Here is a 25700-nt window from a genome sequence, read left to right on the forward strand (position 1 = left end):
AGTAATTAAGATAGCATGGATGCAATAAATCAGTACATGTGCCAACCCACAGAGGTCAAATATAATCAGACAGCAAATTATAGTAAACATTTATGAATCCCTTGTATACGGCACATGACCCCACCCACTCGTTCTGGCACAGAGGTTTGCTGTTGATTGCACTGGTCCTTCTGGCATTTCATGTCCTCAATGCAAGTCACACCAAGTAGCCACCCTGAAATATTGTACTAGAACATGATCAGACTCATTTTAATCATTGTGTGTATTTTAAATGATGACTAATACACCGAGAGGATGAGAGAAACCAAAATGGTCAGGAAGCTTTTTTTAAAAGAGGAACAAGGAACATGTAAATTGAGGATTCTATTTAAGCAACAAGAAACTCGGTGCATCCTTCTGCAGGGGAAGGTTGGGCTTGTGGCTGAAGCACAGGGCTGGGCTGTGAGACCCTGCTGACCAGAGCAATTCTCCAGGACAGCACAGCAAACCCACTGCAGAGTCCCTGGGACACCAGAGCTCCTCAGCTCCCTGTGTGTGGAACAGGGCTGGTTGTGCTCCCACCCTTCATCTGTCTTACCCATCCACACCAAAAAACAATTCATTGAAAGGGACTGCCTTTAATTAGGTGTCTGTGTGTGCTTAGCACAATAAGATGCCAATTTTAGCTGAGGTCCCTGAGTGCTCCTACCTGGCAAGTGAAACAGGCATTTACTGCAGGGTTAATGACCAGCTGAGATTACCTGATCATATTATTTCATTTGTACTGCTGTCACACCTAGGAGCAGCAGCCACAGACCTGAACCTGTTCTGTGTTTGCATTTAATGCATACAGCACATAATGACAGTGCCTCTCCCAAACAGCTTAAAATTCAGTTTTACTTTCCCTTCCCCCACTGCCAACTTGCACGGAGTTTGTTCAGGGAATCCTTTTCAGATATATCTGCCTTTGCGAGAGCTTCAAGCATCTCCTTATGCCTGTTCTGATTAGATCTGGATAACACCTGGCAAGTGCAGATGATACACTGATCACAACTAGAAGGAAAGTGAGAATATTTTCTACAAAAAGGTTTAAAGAAACAAAAACATTTCCTGTGTTTTTAAATGCAGTAATGTCCTGCTGATAATTTATTTTTTTTTATAAAAGGAAAAAGTAAAATCCAAATAAGAAAGACCAAAGAAACAATTTGATGTTTTGTCTTTAGACATGCAATTAATGTTGGTGGAATTGCAGAGATTTTATCAGGGGTTAACTTGAGAAAAAGCACTCCTACACTATTTTCCTCCAGAAAACTTTCCAAACATACCAAAATGTCAGGGACTCTTACGCACAAGCACAGAGGGTTTGGGGTATAAAATCCACCCTAGCTGTAATCTTGACTTCAGCCTACAGACCCTGAAGCTTCCCTTGCATGTTACACTATCAAGGGAAGCCTTGTACAAGACACTACATGCTGCATTAGAGGATACTTTGGGTGCTGAAGTGGAGCTTCTGGTAGGGGATGAAAGAGATGGAGATGTGAGATCTCCCATGTTATGAGCCATTTCCTTTCCCTGTGGTGGCGCTGATCCTTGGGAGAGACTTACTTTCTCCTAGTAAAAAGCTTTTCAAAGGATGTTCCTTACCAGCTGCAGATGAAAGGACAGGAGCTGGCAGGAATATCTCGTCAGCATCAGTGCCTGTTTTATACTTTGCACACACCTGGAGAGTCCTGGAATACAAGAGAAACCACCTCTATATCTTTGGTTACCAGAGGAGTTCCCAGAGCAAGTCTGGGACTCTTCAAAACTGGCATTTTACCAAGAAGCCATGGACAACAGGAATAAAGTACTTTCTCCTTTGCCTTCTTCAAACTGGAAAAGACCCTGCAGCTTCATTTGGTTTGTGTGTGCAGAGGTGTACAATGGAGACAGCAAGGACTGAAGAGGAGACTCATCCCAGCACTATTCACCTTTTCATAACTATCGAACAATGATCATTTCTGAAAAGGAAATTCTTTTTATTTAAATAGCCAGCAACAAAAAGAGAAAATAATGATGTGGCCTTCCATTCCATCCTGCGTTAGTACCTCCCTACTATAAAAACTGCCTTTCATGCAGAGCACCTTCTGGAATATCTAAGTGGATAAAAGCTGGGAAAAAGACCCTGTGAGGAAAGCAAAAATCCCTTTAAGAAGGGACATTATACCTTTATACAGTGTCTATTATACCACAGGATGTTCTCTTCTATGGATGTCACCATATGCTATTCCTCACCCAGTGTCCACCAAAACCCAAATTCTAAGAGTTTGGAATATTACATGAGAGCAGGACTAACCAGACATCCTTTTGGAAATGTCATCACATGCCATGTGAACCTAAGAATGATAATGAATTGTCACTCCCATAACCTGGAAACGTCTGGATCAAGTATCTTTGAAACTATCCCATATGCTTGTCTTTAAAATTTTCAGGGAGTTATGCTCAAGTTTGGGAGTTAAATTTGATAGGCCAGGAGGCAGAAAGCTCTCTGCCAATTTTATTTTTAAGACCATCTACAAAGACCCTTGATTACTGGTACGTGTGACCAGTATTCAATAACAATTATATATCACTATATAATATCAGGAGCAATGACTGCTGTTAGAAAAAAAACCCCAAAACAGTCAAATGCTAGTTCTCTCAGATGCAGATAATGAAGTATAGAAACATGAACAATCCCCAGTCAAATAAACCCCCCAGAAGGCGTTACTTACAAATCTCATAATTTTCAACCAGTGTGATTTGAGAAGCTTGACTCATGGTTTCTTAATGCTTTGGGTTAGCAAGACTAGTTGGCAGTGCTAGTGGCTGAAGTGAGCTGTAGTGGCTGAAGTGAGCTTCACACTGTAAAGTCAACCAAGTGTCTACCTGGCAATTAGCCAGGAATGCTAAAATTAACAGCCCATTAGAAACATGTTATTATGTACATGGACAACCCCTCTGAACCCAGGGCTGAGAACAAGGGAGAGGACCAGTGTCCATCACATGTGTTTCCCCACTGGTCAGCTGGCTCCCGCAGAGTGGAGAGCAGCATTTCAGTGAGCAAACAGGTTGGAAATGGGTCCTGCCACACTACAGCTCTCTCCTGCAAAGAACTGCATTCAGGATTAGTGAAATGTTGCTCAGTTGGCCTGAGATATTTCTCTGGAAATGAACCCCAAGCCTGCAGACGTTGCTGGTACAAACACATTATAATGCACTGGCAATTTCAGCCCCACATTGAGGAGGGTTTGGGAGAGCAGCAGCAATGTGGGCCACGGTTACATGGAGGGAAGTAAGTCCAGAGCTCATTATGTCTTTTCAGTGATTGCAGGGGACTTCTGCAGGAACAGACAGTTTCTTCTAGCACTGCTGATTAGAACTGGGCAAGACTTCTGTTGGAGGAATTTGGCGTCTTCAACTAACACAATTCAACTGTCGGCAAAATTCAGGAGTTTTCATTGAAAACTCAGTTTCAATGAAAATCCCAAGCTAAACACTGTGATTGTGGATCAAAAAGTGTCTTTGAATTAAAAAATGAAACACTATTTCAGACGTTGAAATTCCCCTTTATAGTAGTTCTTGCTTTTGATTCTTATTGCAACCTCCTCACAAAAGAAATTTGGATAAAATGTCCATCAAAAATAGTAGAGGAAGAGATTTTTGAATAGTGTTTTTCTGCATGGAAAAGGCATCTCTAAGGCAGTCTTGTTAATACATGTGGAGACAAAGCAGCATTAGTAACATTGCTAACATTTAGGAGACATGGATATCATTCATCTCAGGATCTTGGAGAACACACTTTTTTATTCAGAGATTTTCAGATGTGGGACAGCAACCTTTGGAATATATCCATAAAACAGAGATGAAAATTAAAGAAAAGAAGTACTGGAAAAATAATAATGAATCAAAATCCATTGGACTTCAGTCTGGAGCTCAGATCAAATATTCTTCTCTTAGGAAGAGGAAAGGCATTACAGCCTGGCCAACTGTTATTTGGAAATAGAATTGTAATTGTGTATTGAGTTCTTATCTTCAGATGAGGTAATCCACAGCATGCTGATGAACGTTTATCAACTGGGCTGGTTAAGCCCCAGGGAATGACAAAGGAGAGAAAGAATGGGAAGGAGACACATTGGCTATGAAACACTCCTTGCTAGAACAAGAAACAATAGGGTGCTGCAACTGAAAAAGGAAGAGAGACACTTCCTGGGACAAGATGCCTTGCTGAGGTACATCATTACCAAGAGATAAGGGTATTCTCAGTGACAGGCTGGGGCACTGAAACCGCAGCAGCTCCTGCAGTGACACTCAAGGTCTTTCTCGGGGTTATGTTTAAGGTTTCTAAGGTCAAGTGACTCTTGCTTTAGATCTGCAAAGTATTTGTTTCTCAGGTAAAACTGTTTAAAACAACTTCTTGTAGGAAGCAAGTTCTAGGCAACTCTTGAATACCACAGAACTGAAAATCTTTTAAAAGAGACACCCACCCCAGCACACTGCTTCAGACCTCTCCAGGGGTGTTCCTATAATGAATCAATTATTTTCCAGCTTAAGCAAAGCTTCACACTTCAACATTTTAGTTCTTATTTTCTGGCTACTCCTAATGGTCTCCATAGTAAACAACAAATCTGTTTCAGATCTGCCACTGGAGTCAAGCTCTCCATAGGAAGGGAGTTCAAATTCCAAGCTCAGAGAAAGAATAAACGCTATTCCCACTCAAGCATGCCCAAAAGGGACTTGGGATGGAAAGACCATAAAGGAGAACTATAGAGGGATGTTAGAAGCAAGGCAAGAAGTGTTTCATACTCAAAGCATTTCTTTTTCCAAAAATGCTTTGGCCAGTGATGGTTAAATCTTACAAGAAGCATCACAGAACAGAACAAGAACTGACAGCACACATACTGCTAGTACTGCTGCCCATCCTTTTTCAGAAGGAATTTTGCACTCTACACCCACCCCCAAATTTGAAAATCCTTGCTTTAATCCTTAACAGAATTTCTATCCAATTTCTGTAACTTCTCTGCAGCCTTCCACTCATGCAAGTAAGCACCAGGGTTGTGGTATAAAAATAATTTCCAAGGAGGAATATGGACATCACATGAATTAATAAAACAGATGCAGGTGTAGAGGAGCCCCCACAGCTTCCCCTCTCATACTGGAATAAGGCTCTTCCCTGCTGGCATCACACTGTGTGCAAAGCAGGTGCAGTCCCATTAAACCTTCCATGATGAGAGGAAAACCCTCAGCCAACCTCCTGCAGCAAATCCTGCCCCTAAAGCAGAGGTGAAGCTTGCTGAAAACTCACTTGCTGAAGTACCATGAACTTCAATTCTTTGGTGCCTGACCCAAGAGGGTTTAAAGGGGTCTGAGGTTTCATAATCCATCTATCCTGTATTGGGCATCCAGACCTGAGACCTGCAACCAGTGACAATCTTATCCAGAAATCAGTTCCCTCATTCTCAGAGCTGTATCCAAAGCAGCCTGAGCACAGGCCAAGGGAGGGGATTCTGCCCCTCTGCTCTGAGGAGAGCCCACCTGCAGTGCTGCATCCAGCGCTGGAGCCCTCAGCACAGGAAGGACATGGAGCTGTTGGAGTGAGGCCATCAAGATGATTAGATGGTGCATCTCTCCTATGAGAAAAAGCTGAGAGAAGTGAGTTTGTCCCAGCTGGAAAAGAGAAGGCTTAGGGGTAACCTAATTGTGGCCTTCCAGTACCTGAATGGAGCCTACAAGAAACATGGAGACAGACTTTTTACAAGGACCTGGAGTGACAAGGGTGAATGGCTTACAGATGAAAGAGGGTAGGCCCAGATTAGATATTAGGGAGAAATGCTTCCCTGTGAGGGTGGTGAGGCTCTGGCCCAGGTTGCCCAGAGAAGCTGTGGATGTCCCATCCCTGAAAGCGTTCAAGGCCAGGCTGGATGGAGCTCTGAGCAAACTGGGACAGCAGAAGGAGTTGGACCTAGATGATCTTTCAGGTCCCTTCCAACCCAAGCCATTCTATGATTCTACAATTTCCTGCCCTATTTTTTTGTCAAACAGCAGGCTACAAAACCAACACAGCCTCTGCCAGCTGGGTGAGTAACCCCACAGAAATGTGTACACAAAGTTCTCCCAAATCTCATATATCACAACAAATAATTGATGACCCTGGTGACATTTATGACTCTTTGTCAATCTGACAGCTCTTTCACTGACTTAACAAGCAGGAAAATAAAGACTAATTTAGCAGAACTTGTGCTTCTTGCTCATGCAGCTCACTGCTGTGACAGTCACCCAGGCACAGACAAACCCTGGCACACGAGCAGCTCTCCCTGCTGCCGAGCTGGACAGACAGTAGTGACAAAAGGAGCGACACTGGCACTCCTAGAACTTGCTGAATACCACCATCTACTGGCATAAACTGTGGAGGAAGAGAACGAAAGGAGCGGGGACAAGCAGGGAAACAAGGAGGGGAAAGTCAAAGAGGCTGAAGAAAATAATGGTATGAGGAAGACAAAACCAAAGTCACCTAGCATAAAACAAAAAGGCATTTAGATGAGTAACAAAGGAGCAAGAGATAACAAGGAAAAAGGAAAAAAAAATATAATGGAAGCTGTTTTCCTGACAAATTGTCCCACACAACATGCAGCTGGCTCCGAGTGCTGGGCAGGAGCCTGTGTTCAAAGCACTGGAGCCCAGCTGCTGGGAACCAGCACAGCTCTTCTGCAGTAGGTACAGGCAGGTCAGCCCTTCCCAGGCAGGCTTCCCACAGCCCTCAGATCACTCTGGCTGGTCCTGTGCACCACAGGCCATTGCATCTCAAAATACTTCTTTATTTTAGCCCAACATCTTCTGTTTGCTTCAGCTACCTAAAAGGGCACATCTGGCCCTGGGTGAATGCAACCAAGAGATTTCTGGAGCTGCTTGGAATGGGTGGTCACCTTCTTCTCACTGCAGTTCCCATCCACACCAGTTTCCCTGCAGGAGCCTTTGGTCTAAGGACTCCAATTGCTCAGGCCTGGCCTCCTGCCTTGGGCTGCTCCTGGATCTGGCAGATCTGTGCCTGACAGACCCCAGCCTCTGATGTCTCTGTTGCAGAGCTTCTGAACAGGCAATAGTGCTCACCCCACTACTGATGGAAGCTCAGCTGGAATTTGTCTCCAAGGTAAGGAAGGCTCCACAGGTCATTACCATAGTGCTCAGGTCATCCACCCACTTGGAGCTGCAAGGCTGCTATCACACTGATTGCTGTATGTACACCTTCCAGGAGTGACTTTGCAGTCATCTGCTCACCCAGAGCCATAATTAGAAGCAGGAATGTACTATTGCAAAAGAGATTTAATATTCATTCAAATAATTAACATTAATTTGCTTCAGCCCTGTGCCAGCCCCCTTTTTGTATTTGCTTTCAACAAATATTTTACCAAATTAATTTCCTGGCAGGAATATTGGTAGAAATGGTCATTTTAAATACGTATTGAGGAATGCTTCTGGGAAAGAAGCTCAGTGTTCACAATTGTGCGTATTCTCAACAGAAACCCAACAATAAATCTGTACTTATCCAATCCCATGCACCAGGCTATCCCTGTCTGAGCAAAATTCCCTGTCTGATGCTGGACAACTCCAGCAACCTCTCCAGCTCTCTCTGCTCCTGGAGCAGCACAGCCAAGCACAAGAGTTCAGAGCTGCCAGCACAGCCAAACCCTCCCATGGTGACTGCACAGAGGTTCTTACCAGAGTCAACATGGACACAGCTACAGCTGCCTAGCACAGGGCAAGGCTGCAAACCTGTGCTCTTAATGGGGCTGGGCAATTCCTGTTAAAACAACAGTGATGGCTCTCAAATTGCTCTGGTATATCAGGTTTCATCTGAATTATCTACTCAGGTTAAAAAAATCCAAATCAAGAACACATCTGCATTTTTTTCCTATGGAAATACAAATCAGCCCTATTTTTGTTCAGGTGACAACAACCACAGGAAAGCCTTTACCTTTTCTTCTTGTCCCTGATTATGCCACAATTTATTCCCCTTCTAGACCACAAGCAACTCTGAAAATCTACTCCTTCTCCTTAAAAAGACCCTAAATTATAAATCCAAGTTTAAAAAGTCAGTATCTCAAGTCCCTGTGTTACAGCTCCCTTTTCAAGGAAAGGGCTCAGCCACACAATCAGGGATTTCATCAGTTCTCTCTGCAAATGCTGGGGTTTTCCTCCATATGGGAAAGGCTGGGATATCAAGGAAATTACATTCCACTTAAACTTTCTGCTGTTGTGACACTTCCCTCTGCCTTTCTGTTTGTTTTACCTCCTTGCTCAGCCTAGCAGCATATCCTTTCTTCTTTTCCCACATTTGCCTATTCCTTTTTTCCTATGTTCCCCTTCACTAATTTCCACCTCTTTGTAAAGTCAGCCTGCATCATCCTCATAACAATGCAAGAAGAGAGGGAAGAACATTATTATTTCTTTGCAGGGATGTGTCAGACCTCACCAGAACCTGTGGCCTGATATGCTCTGGCTTTTCCTTCTCCTTCACCAAATCCCACGATAGAACACAACCTTCAGCCTGTGCCATCACACCCTCTGTGTATTGTCACTACTCCTCCACCTCCATGGCAGCCAACTTTCTGTCCTTTGCCTCATCATTCTCTCAGGTTTTCTCACCTCACTCAGACTCCTCCTCTCTCCTCCTTATTTCTCTTTATTCACGCAGGCTGTGAGCCAAATGCCTCAGGTCTGAGAGAAAAAAAAAAAAAAAAACCAAAAAAAAAAACAAAAACAGAGAGGGGGGAAAAAAGAGGGAATAAAACTCCCCAACTCCAAAGGTCTGCATAGGACTAAACCCCATTTGCCCCAGATGGCTTGGAGACAAGAGTAAAAGAGAATTCAGACACAGAAGGATGAGATAGTCAGACTTTGCAAGTAAGCAAGTAACACCAGAAAACATACTGGGTTAATTTCATTCACTTGATACCAATGCAAATTACTGGCGGTGGGGATCAAGGCTGGGATTTTCAAAAGGGTTAAAGCTCATGTTTTTTAAAAGCTCTTTACTCACTTAGGAGTCAAAGTTCCATTTTCAAGAGGAAGTTAAGAGCAAAAACCCCCTTCTGGAGTCAGTCCTAATTCTACTAGTCATACAGGCATTCCCAGATCCTGACTTTGCCACCCCTCGTTTTCACTGGCAAAGTCCCCAGGATCTCTCTCAATGTGGGAAGGCACAGGCTACCCCTTGGCAGGGTGATCACCCACTGGGTTGGGTGACACAAGGGACACACAGCAGCCTCCCCAGATCCTGTGCTTAGAGCTGCCATCCGTGACAAGGCTCAGAGGTACTGGTCCCTTGAACCCTCATCCCAACTCCATCATCAGCTGAACGTGGAGCAGCATGAGGCCACTCCCATGGCCAGAGGTAAACATCTACCTGGTTCTGCCCATGAAGGTGGTGTGGGAAAGCCCTGTCCTTCCCTCTCCCCAAGCATGTGTTGGCCTGGGCATGCCCAAGAGAACTCCAGAACCCTGTATGTGCTCTTCCATAAATGCCAACATCTCCCTCACCAAAATCAGTGGCACTTACTCTCTCCCAAGTCATTCAGGGTACAAATTTCAGTGATATCTTAGGGCCAGAAGTTTTCAGATATTGACTTCTCCAAACTGCACTCACATAAAATGTTCTTCAGTGAATTAGGAACACTGGCTATCCATTTTCAATTGAATTTGCACCTTTGAGCTCTAGAGGTGCTTTTTAAAAATCTCAGTCCTGTAAACACAGCCAGCAGTGAGCACCAAAAAACTGGTTTGAAACAGTTCACCATCCCCACTGGAGGACACATTCTTGCGTGCACCCCAGTCCCTGGCTGGTACATTAATGGAATGCCCAGATGTTCAAACATGCCAAGCACACCCAACCATTCTTCACCACCCAGTATTCTCACCAGGGAGGGCACAACTCAGCACTGCTTTTCTGAAGTGAGCTTGGTGTTGAGATCTTTTGAAAGCCAGGCCCTACTATTTACTACTGCTCTGAACAGCTCCAGTCTTTTATTATTTGTTGGCAGAAATGGTACCTTTGTCTCCAAGGCAGCCTCATCTTCCTTTCCAGACATAATTTCTGAGTTCAGTAGCAATAAAGGTAGATTAACCGGCTATTTTGAAAATCCCACCATCTATACCATGTCACAGCAGCTCAACACCAATTAAATTTTCGATCTTGAATCTTTTCAACAAACTGGCAGTTAATGATCTATAGGCAAAGACTGTTTGACAAGCATAGCTGAAATGTAAAGCCATATGTGAAAATCACCATCTTTTCACACACAACTTGTGAAGAGAAAGAGGAAAATATGAATCAAATTAGCTATCATTATAAATAGTCGTCTGGAAATGAATCGCAGATGTTTTGATGGAGAATGGGTTTTTCGTAACACAATTCTTCTGAAAAGTGCCCATTCTGCATGAAAAGGATCCTTTTTTTCCCTGAAGAAACTGATTGTTCAAAATATTTAAGTATTCCAGCCATGCACAAAGACATTTTTGCATGCCTTTGCAATGTTCCATGGGAGCTGGATTTTGTTCTTTGGTGTTCATCTAAGCCAAACTCCTTAAGTGAATTACATTTCAAATGTCATATATCTATCATCTTTAAGGGAGGAGACCACAGAGGATCAGTCCAAATAGAAGCCAGGTTTAAAGAAGCTTAAAGAAAGAAGTCTAAAGCCAGGTCCTACGACAGCTTTTCCAAATAGAAATATTCTGGTCTTTCACCTTACATTTTCTGGTTATTAATCTTTTCTTTTTTTCTTTTCTTCACTATGGGTACAGTTCCTTTCCTCACTCCATGTTTATGCTAGACATGCATCAGTAACAGCCATGTGATAAGCAGAAGAGCAAGTGGATAAAGGCCACTGTATCACGTACCCTTGGCCAGCAGCCCTTGGAGTCATGTCCATCTTGGGGCATAATTAAATGCAAACTAAAAGAAAAAATGCCTGAAGTTTAATTGAACATGCACTCAGTGTGGCCATCTGGTTAAGAAACAGTAATTAGTATTTGTGGGGGATGCTGGCAACATGAAATTAAGAGAACAAGGTGATACTCTTCACAGGATTGGGCAGAAAGAATTATTAGCTAGTGGAATATGAAGGTACTGTAAGAAGGGTAGGAAACTCAATTGTACCATAAAACCTTTGACAGTGAATGCTTACAGGTTTTAGTTCCCAGGCATGACAGTGGAAAGTGTGGGGGGTTTTCAGTACAAAAACACTTTGATGACTGAGCTGGGAAAGCTCCACAAGATAAATGACCAGACTGGGCCGGTACATTTGCATGTCTCATTTTTGGAGGATGCACAGAAGGACTCTGAACCTCAGGCAACAGTGAAATCAACAGCAAAGCACAGGCTTGTCCTTGCTGACCTGTGGAAGATTCCCTTGCTGACCTGTGGAAGAAGATGCCTGCTCTCTTCTGATGCACTGTGTGGGCTAGAGCATTAAAAATCCTGATCCCTTCAAAAGAGGAACACTGTCTGTGCAGCCTCTCCAGAAGGAGAACCAGAACAGTGCATTATGTGGCATGATTCCTTCCAAAGATTTTTTAATCAAGTAAAACGGAAAAGCGGTAAAGCCCAGAACAGAGCCCGGCTTAATATGTTTTAATAAGAAACAAAGAAAGCCCTGTTTTGCACTGTATTGTTCAGGCTTGCCTTTAGGCACACATGGAAAAATGTTTACTAAATAACTCAAATGCTTAGCAGTGAGATGCATTTTATTTCAAACCGAATTTTCTGCAAGCGTACACACGCCAAAAGGGAAGAAAAGGTCATCAAATGATTGCAGGTACCAATCTGTCAGTGCTGTTCTGCAGGCACAAACCCCTCCACTGCACCAAGAATGAGCCACAGAAAAACCCAAGCCAGACTGATTCCTCTCTCCAAAAAAACCCAAATACAAAGAAAATGAAATGAGCAAAAAGAAAAAAAAAAAAACAAAAAAACCCAAAACAAAACAAAAAAAAAAAAAAACCCCAACAAACAAACAAAAAACCCCAACAACAACAACAACACCCAACAAAAACCAAACCTGAAAGGAAAAAAGCATCCCAGCAGCCATGCATTGGCTGTGTTTTTAACAGTAGGGCCATGATCCAAGCTCAGTCCTCACTCTGCCAGGTGAGTAAAGGCATTTGAGAAGCGCCTGACCAGAAGAACAAGATGAAGAATAGCTCCCTCTGGCCTAGATTAATTTTCTTGATATACTTCAAGCAACACCTTCAGCACACTCAGCCGTTAAGCCAGTCCCAAAACCAAATGAAAAATAGGACTCAAATGCCCTCCCATCTCCTCCCCCATTCTCAACAAATCAATTGTAATGTTTCTAGCTGGCATAACTGAGTATTCTTTTTCAAAATATTTTAAAAGCCCCAACATCCAAACCGATTCATTATTCCAAAAGATTTTAACTTCAAGTAAATGTCTCATTCTTTTGAAAAAACACTTCTCAGAAAAAAAGTCTGATCTCCTTTGCATAGGACTCTACATCTTGCCAATCAGACTGAAATACCTGCATCTCTAAGTCAATTCAAAAAATAAAAGAAAGGTGTCTTTTTAAACATTGTTCTTGCATATCAGATCCCCCACCATAACAACATGGTTGGAGTTTGAAACTAATGCCAGGCGGACCTCGGGCAGGGCTGAAAACACCTATAAGGTACAACGTGTACCTGCCAGCTGCACCATTTCCAACTGAAGTCTAGGGCCTTTTTAAGTTATCTGCTCCCTTAGTCATCTCCTGCTTGTACTTTCCCATTTTCCTACCAGCCACAGCGAAATCTCAAAGGCTGTGTTAAAAAAGGTGGTACACTCGACCTTTGAACCACATATTGCTGAACAACTCGCTGCTATTTTAAGTAGAATGATCAAACATACTATTTCCTGAGATAAACACAGCATGCTGAAGTGACATATTTCAAAATCTTCTGTTGTTTGGAATAATCACATTCTGAGAAGAAAGCAGTGATCCAAATCCCTGCTAGTAATGAGCAGGAATGCTGCCTGAGTATTATCAGTGATCCTGCAGTTACCATCCTAAGATGTCTGTAACTACTGCCAAAAACAACACCACTTACCCATTCACAGAATATTCCCAACAACTGCAAGTTTGTTCCTGACTTCAATATCCCTTTTAGTCTGAAAAGAAATTACCACACTGATTTATTCTATAGATCTAGTGCTTCCTGTGGGTAATCAAAGTCTTCATAAGCATCTGCAGCTTCAATTGCTTAATTTCTACCGCTCTGGAGAACACACGTGTGTAAAGGAGCCAGCTGGATGCTGCTGGTTGTTTGTGCATCCTCACCCAGAATCATTCCCATCAGTTACAGCTAAAATGATTTATACCATGGTGGGCCCTAGGGGGACTAGGCAGGACCAGGGCACTGTACCCCTGCCTGCAGAGCTCGGTCTGTGTGCACAAGGAGCAGCAGATGCAGCAAGGCAAGGCACTCACGAAACATCTGGCAGCAGCAAGCCCAGAGCAAAGATCTTCTCGCGAGGGAATTCTGTGAGTTTTGTCTGCTTCAAACTCTTCCCTAGGATAACGTGGGTGGCAAGTCGAAAGGCACTGTTCTAGATCCTAGGATTTCTCTTTTTGTGGAAATCATTGCTGACTCTCGGGGAATACTGCAGGAGAACACCCAAAGTCAGATTAGTGGCTAGTGGCAGAGAGAGGACACCCAGCCGACCAGCAGCTCCTGTGGGACTCCCCCTGCTAGCTGGGGCCAGACAACCTGAGGGCTCAGCCCTTTGCAAGATGCAAAGCAGAAAGACTCATTTTGCATATGTGATTAGTACAGCCAGGACACTCTTGCACAATAAAGCTGCCCTCATTCATGTGGACTAGATTCAAAGAAAAATGTCAGCGAGAGCCGGTCCATTTCTTCAGTGGATTTGAATGAAAAGAACAATTTAGAAAGATCAGTTGCTTTTCTCCAGTCACAAGACCACATAATGTCTTTTAAGGCCACTTCCCTTAATTCTGTTTAAAGGCTGCTACCTTTCCTGAGCTAACAGAGGCTGTGCACTCAGCAGCTTTTCTGTATGTGAAATTTTCCCTAAATCAAATGGAAAGGCATTTGCATATGAGCTCCCGGGAGGCAGAACTTGTCATCCTCATTTTCTGTCTCTTGACATGAAGAAAAATGGATTTATCAGCAAACTAGAGAAAACAGCCTTTTGCATATTTTTGTACAAAACAATTCAAATAGTGAGGAAAGGGGAGGAGCTTTTTCACAATCCAGAGGCAGAATTAGTGTCCTCGGGACACAATGACATCTGAGGGAGACCATCAGCTACTCAGTGTTTAATATGGGACTCTGGTAGCCTATTATGATTTCTAATGCTCAGGCTTACAATCAAAGACATCACTGATCTCAAACAGTAAAAATCCCTCTGTTTTTCATTTAAGTGTCTATGGAATGTTTTTCCCACCTATTGACTTGCTGAAATTAGATGGATTTTTCTCAAATATGAGATACCTCTGTATTTCCAGGAGCACAGACTCAAGCTGTCTTAGGATACATCCTCACCACCTCTGGTGAGCAGGACCTGAGTCAGTTGGATCTAGACATGAGCAGCCACAGTACAAAGCAGGTGCACCCTAATGATCCTAGGTCACCACACAGCTCTCACCCAGGGAGTCTCTGGGGAACTGGCCTTTCTTTTAGTGAAGAGCTGTAAAAAGACAGAGAAGGACAAGCCAGGCTGGAATGACTTAGCTTCCACCCAAAGTGTGACTACCCCAAATCAACCCAAAGCCCATATTCTAATCTTGCTCCCAGGTCTGCTGCTGTCATCTGTGTTGATGAAAGTGCTGAGCTCACTGCAGGGTTTTGCATGGGACACAGAAAATATAAAGTACAAGTACTAAATGCCCAACCTGACTGTGTGCTGAAGGCACAAACTGCAGATCAAAGGTGCCATGATAAAAGAGAGTTTGAACGTTGCAGAGCTTGCAAAGTGACACTTGAGTTTTTCAGAAAGTTGAATCTCACAAAAGCCTATCAGCTTCCCAACAGCAACATTGCTGAGAACACAGCTGAAAATGGATGTCCTACAAGCAATCAGCTGTGGATCTCCACAAAAAGGAAGCTCCAACGAGCTTCTCAGATCTCTCTTCAACTTCTAATCAACTATAAAGAGCAACAAAATTACAGAAGCAGGAAACCATGCTTCCTACTCTTTCATGGCAATCCTTTGAAACTCCTCCACTAAAGCAAAGATTTAAATACTTTCCTAGTCATAAAATAATCTTGCTTGTTTTCATCAGTGTGCCAGTTTCAGACACTTGGAAAATTCTCCTCTCACCTCAAGCAAATAATACCCACATGCAGCTACTGAGTTTCATTAGCTTTTGTTTGCCACAGGAAGCCCTCCCAGCACTGCCCAGATGCGTAGAAAAGGAAGGGCAGCTCAGGACAGCCGAGTCAATGAGTGAAACAGGAGTCGGGACATGCAAATGTTGGGCTTGATTCTGTCTCAGGGTACCTGAGTAATCCTGAACAGGTCATGGAGAACCTTGCTCTGCCTTAACTCTCCAGTTACAAAATGCAGTGGTAATTCCCTGCCTCAGAGGAATACCACGGTGCTGCAATCATGAAGGCTCAGCTACTGTGGTGCTGCAGCATTTATAAATATTTAAAGAGAATGAAATCAGAAGGGAGCAAAAGACAGGGGGTTTTAAACCACTTCAAATTTACTTTTTCCACTATGAACACAAGTATGGAATTGGTAAAACCAAGTAATCTGATCTTACTGCAGTGATGCCACAACAGGCAAAGTTAATCATAATGTTAGGGCAGCATAGTGTTTCTTTTTGGCACTTTTTTTTTTTTACTGGTTGTCACACAGCCCCAGGAGTTGAACGAGTCAAGATATGGGGAAAAAAGCCCATCATCATGGCAACACTCAGTTTGCCTGCTACTTTCATGAACTCTTCATCTAAGCCCCAGGTTTTCCAACTCTCCAACATGTGGAAATAACGTTTGCAGATGCTTCCTCTTTGCTCACACTGAAGTTGGAACTTGACACCTGGTGGCACAATAGGGGTCCAGAAAGGTCTGAAATGAAGCCTGATACTCACATGTACCAGCACTGACTACATGGCACACCTCGTCCTATAGTGGATCCCAGAAAGGTCCACACCTTCCATTCCTCACATTGAAAGTAGCAGCAAAGCCTGTCCCCAACACCATCCAGATGTTTTGGAAAGACAATTGCAGGTGCGGACAGTTACCTTGTATCACATCCTCAGGTGATGTGAACTAATGTTGAACTTCCAGGAGTTACAGCCCTGAGCTCTTGGAAGATGGCAGCGTTCAATAATGTGATACACAAGACTTCCAGTGGTTAAACTGAGATCTAACAGCAACACTGCACGTGTGTTTTTAAGGACGCCAAAATATTCCACAACTTAAGGAGCCATATTCTGATTATTCCAGCTTTTGCATTTCCCTTGACTGACTGGCTCTTCCAAGCAAAATCTCTTTAGGAGTGCTCAGACAACTCCAGGAAGAGAAAATGAATTAGCGTGATGTTCTACACGGTGCCTTTGTGGCAGTCCAGCATGGCAAGATCCTGCCACTTCAGCAGCAGGTACTGAGTACTCACGTAGGTCTGCTCAGCAGTTACTAAATACACATTATTTTGCAGAAAGCATAAAACTAACAAACATAATGGATGTTGGGGTGAGACATGCCGTGACTGCTTTTCCACCCAATGCCATATGTGCAGAGCTTTTCTTTTGGCAGTACAAAACCCAGCGGTTCAAGCCCACAGAGACCCAAAGTTTATTGTCTGCCAGATGGGCTGTGAAATGTATACTGTTCATAATGGGATTATGCAACTTGTGCATTGTTTGAAAAATAATCTGAGCATTATCCTTTCTAGCCTTTTAATGGGTTTCCCTTTTATACAAATTAGGAAATCCAATTTTTCTTTTTAAATACTTGCTGTAGATATCTGCTTTCAGCTTTACAAATGACATCTTATTCAGGCACATACTTCAACAGTATTAAGGAAAACCACGATTTTTTTTTTTTTTTGCATAAATGAAAGTACAAAGAACATATTATTGTATGGAACTATACATATTCACTCTGATGACATACCTGTATTTCTCAGGGTCCCAGAAATAATGAACAATACATAATGACACAGTTTCTACGATTCATAGCTGTGAGCTCCAGTAGAAGAAACAGATATATTCTTGCAGTTCTTGAAGGCAATAAAATTGTTTACATAAAAATGATTACTTGAACTAGAAACTGTGCAGTTCACCTAAACTTCTCATGGTGATTTTCTTGTAGTCATTGACACTCCCAAGGATTTCACAGAACTTAAATACAAGCATATTCAAAATTAGGTGACTCCTCATCATCAGATTTTCATATTCCATAATCAACCATTCTGCCCATCACCAGAAAACTGTGGCCTCACAAATGAAACTATGTGCCCTTAAAATAAGGTTCAGCATGAGCAGTGCTGTTCCTTGAGCTCTATACACTGATGTCTCCTGTCTATCAAAGCTCTGCCTGTTTCACACTCATCCCTTGCTCATCCTCCTCTCTGAATTCTGATAGGTAGCACCTTTGAAATCCACTCACACTTCATCCAGCAGTGAACATGGACCAAGCTCTGGGATATGTCTTCAGCACCACCAGTGCCAAGCAGGGCAGGTTTGCATCTTACACCACACTTCCAGGCTTCTCATGGGATCAAATGGTTTATTTGATTAAGCTCTGGGGCTGATTTGAACTCAGGAAATTTAGTGTTATTTGGGAGTCAGGGCTTGGGAGAACTTCCAGAGCTCACCAAAGAAAAGATGCAAAGTTCTGTTGATTGCCATTGGGTTTGGATCAAGTGCTCAGGAAACATTTCTCTTCCTACCAGTACTGCAGAAATTACCTGGAGCTCTTGTGACAAGGTCCCAGATCCAAGCTCTGTCTGCTGCAAGGCACCACCAGGAGCACGTGTAAAGTGCTGTGTCCATGAAAAGGCCCTCGAGCTCTGACATTCAAGGCGTGCCAGAAGCCAAGGCCACTGGTGGCACCTTCCATCTAGACAGTCTGCTACACTACTCTTTCATTAGCTATAGCTTGAACCAATCTTATTAGCACTAATGCAGCATCAGCCTGGAGGCCAAAGGGTTGAAATGTCCCTTTTGCACACAAAACTAACGTGACACTCCCAAGTAAGGATGACTGAGCTTTGAAATGGTGCAGAACAGACATTTTTATCGCTCTCTCAGAATCTTCCCCTCCCGCTCCCCCTGCCGTGGGGAATCAGGGATGGGATTCACCCACAGGTGGCAGTGCTTCAGTGGCAAACACAACCATGCTGGGATCCTGCAGAGCCAAACTGGCTGCAAAAGAACATAGGTACACATGGCCCGGTGTTAATACGGTTCCATAGTCAAAGCAGCTGGAAAATGAGTGAAAAAAAGAGATTGAGTTTCTCTGGGTTAAAGATATTACAAGGGAGAACAAGAATGAATAGTGGCCTGTAGCCACTTTGAACAAAGTAAAATGTGGAATATTACCTGATTTAAAATCATGAAATTGAAGAGAATTAACTGATAGACATTTTTCAGTTCCCCTCCAACTAAGAGGAACGAAAGGATTTGATAAGCTATGGAAACTCACTTAGTAAAACCACAGCATTAATTCTTGTGATAAGGAAGCAGTTATTTTTCTTGAAAGAGTTCATTGTTCATAAGTAATTTAAGGACAAATTCCAATTCAGGAAAATACATTTCATATCAAAATTTAATATAACATCCAAGAGTGACAGGAAATTTGGGGCAGAAGGATTAATTTTTTTTAAGTCCAATTCTTGAGGTCTATTTTTAATATTGATTCACAAAACTGTTGCATTAGTCAAACATTTTTGAAGCTGTGATTTGCTAGTGGTTTGGCTCCTCTGGGGAGGGGAGAGCTTGAAAACATTCTTGTCTTGGCCAGAAGATATGAACTTGTTCTTGCTTTTGACCTCCTCTGTGCTGCATTAATTCAAATATTGGTGCTGCAGTAGAAAAATGAAGCGAAAATGTGAAAAAACATTTGAGCAAGGCTCTGCTGTGTTACATGTTGCATAACAGCATCAAGTACTTTGTGTTGGCAATAATCTGAACATCTCCATCTTTTTTCCTCTCCAACATTCCTCAAATAATGCTCCGGACTTTTAAGACATTGACTTTGTGTCTTTTTATTTCATTCTGAGTAAGTTTTAAAACATCTGGCGGTTTCCAGGTTTTCTCTACATTCATTTAAAACTGGAAAGTTAAATTCTCCTGTAAGTCCTGGAGTTCATGCGTTAAGAAAGTCCATGACAACTAACAAAACATGAAAAAAGAAATGTATGGCAGATGCAGGCCTAGTTTATTCTGTTACAATCAGAACACTGAGGAACTGTTTGCGTCCCAGGCAGTGGGAGGCAGCTGACTGAGGGAACCTGGGTCCTGGCAGAACCACAGTGTCAGCTGCAGAGCAGGACTGGCACAGCAGGAGAAGGAAACTCTCCATGCATAAAGCACCTTCCTTACACACAGAGCTGTCACCAGCTCGGGTTCTTCCCCTTGCACTCCACCTTGGCCGGGCCCTCTTGCAGCTACATAATCAATCCCTTCTTTTCCTGCTGACTTCATGATGACTGTGTTTCTCCCTGACCACTCCTTCACTTTTTCATTTTTCCTCTCCATTTTCTACCATTCCTTTAGTAAAGGTTAAGCCAATTGAAAGCTTTCAGCAGAAGCATTCAGTCACCCAGGAGCCTTGTGGTGCCTGTTTGTCCTCGGAATGGGCATAGAGCAGGCAACAACAAAGGAAGCTTTTCCATGCACTGTCCCACTCGGGATGCTGAGTACCTTGACCTGCAGGTCTTCTCCCATAAGGACACGAGGGTACTTCATTATCTTGTAGCACCTTTAGGTTCCTCAGTAAGAGCTACAGCATCAAGAGTGGGGCTGTCAAATGCTGCCAGTTGGGATGAGATCATCTGGCCGAGGACACAGCCCAGAGACCATTTGCTTTTACCTGGGCTCGAAAGGCCACTTTGCTTCCAGCCAATAACCAAAGCCTACTTGATTCACAGAAATGACCAGCTGATGAGGCACTTCACATTTCATTATTGAACCTCTGACCAACCCTGTCCAGACCCCAGTTTTCCCTTCAACAGTCCAACTGGATACCCTAAATAAGTCAAAGCACAGTGCCCAGCAGTCACATGGTGCTGACTTTCCACTGTTCTGAATGGCAAATCCTGCACTCCTATAAATATTTCTGAGCTCCATGTCAATAAACAGGCCCATCATAGAAGTGTAAAAATAACTCCATTGGAACCATGCTCCAAGACCTTTCACATTGCTGGAGAGGTGCAAGGATTCTGCAGTGTAAATAACAATCAGGTTGGTAATTTATATGCATGTTCTTGTTTTCAATTACATTTAGATTTGTTTCAGCTGAAAATGAAGCTTGAACTGATGCCAGATTTTTTTTTTTTAAATCCCAACACATTTTAGATTAGCTGTGAACAGTTATTCTTTTCCATCTCAGCCTACCACTTTAAAAGGACACAGAAGAGTAGCTCAGATTCAGGATCTGCTCCAGTGGAGAGGACCTGATCTCTTGCCATGAGCACAGGTGCTTCTGTATTGAAGCATTAATCAATCCAAGTCCCATCGGACCACTTTATTCTGTCAGTATGGCAGGCAGGCAGCTGTGGGCTTTCTTCAGAAGCTCATGAGGTCACTCCATTTCTTTAAAGCAGAAATAATGACTCTCCAGCAAAGAGTGAGAGTTGGCAGCCCTGATGCTGGGATGATGTAATTGTACACAGTGGTGGTGTGAGATTTTTCTTGGTTCCTAGAAGCCAATACTGCAATCATACTAACAACAGCATTTGCTTAAAATTTTTGGACAAGAAAGGAGACCGAGTTTCTTGCACAAACCAGCAGTGATCATAAGAGAGTGAAAGGTCAGGAATTGGCTGTCAGAACTGGAGGCAGTCAGGGCCAAGCTGAGGTGCTGAAAACGCAAGGTAAGCGAGCAGCGCTAGGAGCTGGCTGCTCCCCTGCACTAACACAACTTTATACCCTGAGCACCCAGGGCCACCTCCCTCTCCATGGCTCCTCTGCTAACAGCAGGTTACCTTCTGAGCCTTGCCATGGGTAAAATGAGGGGATGGAATTATTTGCTATTAGCAGGCTCCCCCAGAGTAAATACATGGCACTGTGTACCTTGGCAAAATGGGGTGGACACCTGACACTGAATCAGCTTCCTTGGGTTTACTGGTGTGGGTGAATTGACTGAAAAATAACTACTTTAAAACAAAGCCATGCTTTTTTTTTTCTACAGCTAAAAAGAGGAGCCTGGAAGGACTAGGCAGGTTGAACAACTGGATAATGAAAATGCCTAATCACCTAAATTCTGGGAGGTTTCAGGAGCTGAGCATCTTGTAGTACCCCAGTGCTTTACTTCTTGGGTTTGAAAGAGCAGAGTGGTATTTAACAGAAACAGACAATGCCTGTAAGAAAATGCTGGGCCACACTTGTCTGACCAAACTTTCACAATATTATATTCCCTGCCTGTGTTTCAGTATTGGACTATATAAGGATTCAATACTTGTAGCGTAAAAAAAAGAAGCATAATCTTTGCATAATCCTAATTGTTTTAGTCTAATTGGTCTAAACAATTTTACAATTGATACAGGTACTTATCCCAGAAATTGAGCAAAATCAATGAATGTGGCAGGTGAATCAGCTAATAAAATACAACATTTAGGAGAGAAAGATCAGCTGCTCAGGGTTGAGAAGCTCCAACTGATTCTCTAGCAACTGATTCCCAATTCCCACTGCAGTCTGTCACATAGATGGGGCATGCAGCACCTCTCCCTTCAGAAGAGGAAAATTCAGAATTCACGCAGCTGTTCTCTTACTACAAGAGAACTGGGAAAACCCAATCCAATCTAATACATAGGCATTCCATATTAGAGCTCAGGACACTGAACTGCACTGCTGCACCACACACACAGACAGAGAGTTACGTGGGTCATCAACCATTGTATATTCTCCTACTGAATCATAATTAGAGATTCTCCTTTACTCCTTTATTTCTCCTTTACTCCATCACTGCTGCTCAGTAATTCTGTGATGAATCTGATTCACTGTGCAAACACAGCATCCAGCAGACCTCAGAGTGTCATGTCTAAAAGGGAAGCACCATTTCACATCCATTTCTTTTACCAAAAGGCCACTAAAACACCTTATTCCCCATAGGCTCCTGCCTCCCAATGCCCATGGAAGAAGGCATTTTGCAAAAGGCCAGGTTGGGCACTTCCTCTGCCCAGCTCCCAGGGCACTCTCAGGGAGCCCATGCTCCCAACCAGAGGCTGTGGGCACTCAAGTCCTTTTCCAGACTCAAGTTGCTCAAGAAAATACTCCATTACTTCCTAAGCTAAATCAAATGAATGAGCACGACTCACAGTAGCTTTTCTCCAGCTTCTCTGCCCACCACAGAGACTCCTGAGCTGGCAGAGGCCAGTGTCACTGCACTGAAGCCAATGGAATGATGCCCATTTATACCAGCTGATGATTCAAAACTCTAGACTTTCTCTCTGGCACACATTTCTTTTCCACCAAGCCCGGATGTAAAACAGAGCTTAGAACAGAGGTGGAAACACCGCTGGTTTAAATTCACATTTTGTCCCTTGCAGCTGCATCACAACAGCAGGAAAATTGCAGAAATCGCTTCAGTGTAGCCATGTGTCCCAAGGGATGAAGGAAAATCCAACATGTCCATGGTAAATAGATACCAGCACAGAGCCACAGCACAGCTGGCATCAAGGTGAGGTTCTGACTAACCCCCGGCTTTTCCAACTTTACTTTTGTGCACAAGTAAGCACTAGAACAAGTGCTTGTAGCTACATGGAAGATGCAGGGTGCAGAAATGGAGAACAGACTGTGTGAAGGGCCCTTCCTTGCAGAGAAGGTGCTCTGTGGGAGACTCACAAGCACTGTTGGCTGAGTTAGCTCTGAACAGCTAGATCACATCTGGGGAGGGATTCCAGCTTGACTTCTGCAATTATTGTCTTATGCCCTCAAGCATGAGATTTTATTATCCTTATCTTGGCAAGCATGACATTACTTATTGGCCACAGCCTGACTGCAGAGAGGGAGGACTGGCTTGCTACCATTCCCCACTGGGTGGCTGCTAAGCAACTGTCCCCAAAGTTGGAGGGAAGGGAGAGAATGTCACTGAGATCATTCCTCAGCCACTTCCAGCTAAAGCCTGGGGAGCACAGTCTGAGAGGAAATAATGACCCAGGTGACCCAGGTGACCACGCATCTCCTGCATCCGGAAATCAGAGCCACCTGGCTGGTAAATAACAGAGAGAGATGTTCCCAACAAAAAGGAGCCATGCAAGGACAATTATGAGTTCTCATTTCTGGGAGGCTGAAGTCTGTGACAAACTGGAAAGTGCATCCTAGCCTGCTGCTAAATTAATGCTGCTTCAGACATGTCTTGTATGTGGTGCAATAGTGACATAAAGTGGCCTGGTGGGGAGAAGGTTGTGGCATTTCCAAGAGACCAGGCAGTGTCACAGAGTCACAGAATGGTTTGGGTTGGAAGGGGACATCAGAGTTCATCTTGTTCCAAGACCCCTGCCACGGGCAGGGACACTTCCCACCAGACCAGGCTGCTCCAAGGCACATCCAACCTGGCCTTGAACATTTCCAGGGATGGGGCAGCCACAGATTCTCTGGTTCCAGTGCCTCCTCACCCTCACAGGGAAGATTTTTTCCTAATATCCAATTTAAACCTATTCTCTTGAATCCGTTCCCTCTTGTCCTGCCACTCCAGGCCCTCCTAAATAGTCTTGCCCCTAGTGAAAGGAAACATAAAGGATCATTCAGCTGTCTGATCTTCCTGACAGGACCATCTGATCAGTTTAAGTTGTCTGCAAATATTGATCAATAGCTCAGCATCAGATGGCACAATGAAACGTCAGCACAGACAAACCAATTTTTCACCAGAGTCCTTTGCTGCCTATTGCATTTCCATATGCTCATTGTTTGCGGGGGTTTATTCCAGTTCTTACAGGAATAGATGTGTCCCCAGGCACCACACAGTGACAGAAATTAGGGTTTCTTCAGGATTATTTGACACACTTTTTTTTTTTTTTGTTAACATCATAGACATTAGATGTAATTACAGGGAAAGATATGTTCATTATAAAATATAAATTAAGGTTTGTTTTGTAGATTAAAAGCAAATCAATATTTAGCAACAACATTCTTGAATATATTTTCTATAATTACAATATGACACTGATTAGTAATTCAGGCTGGAATTGTGGGTCTTGGATTTATTGTGCAATAAACTGACAGGGAAATGCCTGCCCTATGAAACTGCAGTTCTCTGGGTGAAAAAATAAAATATCACAGCTGGGCCTGTGATGGTTTCAGTAGCATCCCTTGTGTGTTAACAGCACCACCAGAGCTCCCTGGTGATACTGCCAATGGTTAGAAGTATTTAATGGCTGGTAATGTCAAAGATTTGGAGAAGATGGTTTTAGAAAAAAATAAAATATTTTAATATGCTTTGCTTCTCACTGCCAAACTTGGTTTAGTACTTTAAAATTTGTACTATATTATATATTTAGGTTTTGGTGGCACACAGTGCAACTGTGAGCATACAGAAAAGGCAGCAAATCTTACTTATATCAAGTAATCAGAAGTTAATTTCAGCTAATCACAAGTACACAAGCTATAGATGCACATTAAAGTGCTCCCTGTTTCAACTGGCCACCTCTAGATTTAGAAAATAAGGAAAAATGTCAGAAATAGAAATCAACAATTAATAAACTTATAATTGCAACAATCAGAAGAGGAATGTAAAGAGAAAAACTCTGAGAGAAGTTGCTTTACAAAGAGTTTTGAGGGGCTTTCTTTGCCTGAAATTTTAAATTTCCAAAATGGTAGTGGATAAAACAGCATAGAAAAACAAACCAAACTTTTTAGAATTTTTTTCCTTATTTCCCTTTTTTTTTTTCTTTTCCTGGAGAAGAAAGGCTCTGTTTCTTTGCTACACAAAGACTCTTTCATTGCTTGGATCCTGAAGTGTTAAGCTAGTCACACTGTCAAGAATGCCTTAAAATAAATCCAGTGTAAACAGGTTCCATAGATCCTCATGGTTGGACTTGCTGCATGTGCAGAGCAGAGCCAGAGCCTTGAGGTGGATCTTCCTCCACCTTATCTTCTGAGCAGCTCTCCAAGACTCAAAGACGCAAGTTTGACTTCAACTAATGGAAAAATGATTATGTCACAGCAAAAGGGGAAAATCCACAAGGCACCGCATCTCACTAACCCAAACCCCATCCATTCTTTCCTGTTTCCTCAGCAGAACATCCAAAAGACCTTGTTCTACATTGCAACAAGCCCAACTCCAAAGGGTTTGGACAGCAGAAATAATGACACAGGTTTAAGAAGGTAAAAAATCCTTCCTGCTCTTTGATTAACTGGGCTTCTTGATGGAGTTAAGTGCAAACAGCTGCCTGGACTTCAACTGAAAAGCCTAAATCTAAACACTCCGTGTTTACATAACCCAAACTTCTAATCAGGCAGCTGGATAATCCACCCATTTAAAGTATCCCTAAGAGTTTCAGGGAAATGTGATTT

This window comes from Pyrgilauda ruficollis, unplaced genomic scaffold (genome assembly GCF_017590135.1).
Source record: "Pyrgilauda ruficollis isolate IOZ18807 unplaced genomic scaffold, ASM1759013v1 scaffold31, whole genome shotgun sequence".
NCBI classification, from domain to species: domain Eukaryota; kingdom Metazoa; phylum Chordata; class Aves; order Passeriformes; family Passeridae; genus Pyrgilauda; species Pyrgilauda ruficollis.